We start from the raw sequence: 925 nt of genomic DNA on the forward strand, positions 1-925 counted from the left end.
CCACTGCATTCCAGCCTGGGCAACAGAGCTAGACTCCGTCTCAAAAAAAAAAAAAAAAAAGTGATCCCCTTCCTTCCTTCCTTCCTCCCTCCCTCCCTCCCTTCTTTCTTTCTTTGTTTCTTTCTTTCTTTCTTTTTTTTTTTTGAGATAGGGTCTAACTCTGTCTCCCAGGCTGGAGTGCAGTTGTGTGGTCTCAGCTCACTGCAACCTCTGCCTTCTGGGCCAAGCAATCATCCCATCTCAGCCTCCTGAGTAGCTTGGACCACAGGTGTGCACCACCACGCTCAGCTAATTTTTTGTAGAGATAGAGATTTACCATGTTGCCCAGGCTGGTCTGGAACTCCTGAGCTCAAGCGATCCACCCGCCTCAGCCTCCCAAAGTGCTGGAATTACAGACGTGAGCCACCAAGCCTAGCCATTTTATTTCCCATGCATTGTTTCTTCTTTTTATTTTATTTTATTTATTTATTTTTGTGTCACAGTCTCGCTCTGTCACCCAGGCTGGAGTGATCTTAGCTCACTGCCACCTCTACCTCCCTGGTCAAGCAATTCCTGAGCCTCTGCCTCCTGCGTAGTTGGGATTATAGGCCCATGCCACCAAGCCCGGCTAATTTTTGTATTTCTGGTAGAGACGGGTTTCACCACATTGGCCACGCTGGTCTTAAACTCCTGACCTCAAGCTATCCATCCACCTCGGCCTTCCAAAGTCCTGCAATTACAGGTGTGAGCCACCACACCTGGCCTGGCTTGTTACTTCTAAGTAATTATTTTTATTTTTCTTTAAACAAGTACTTTTTATTTTTAGATGGAGTCTCGCTGCAGTGGCTCGATCTCAGCTCACTGCAACCTGCGCCTCCTGGGTTCAAGCGATTCTCCTGCCTCAGCCCCCCGAGTAGCTGGGACTAAAGGTGAGCACCACCACATC

The sequence above is a fragment of the Mandrillus leucophaeus genome, unplaced genomic scaffold, assembly GCF_000951045.1.
Source record: "Mandrillus leucophaeus isolate KB7577 unplaced genomic scaffold, Mleu.le_1.0 Scaffold568, whole genome shotgun sequence".
Lineage (NCBI taxonomy): Eukaryota > Metazoa > Chordata > Mammalia > Primates > Cercopithecidae > Mandrillus > Mandrillus leucophaeus.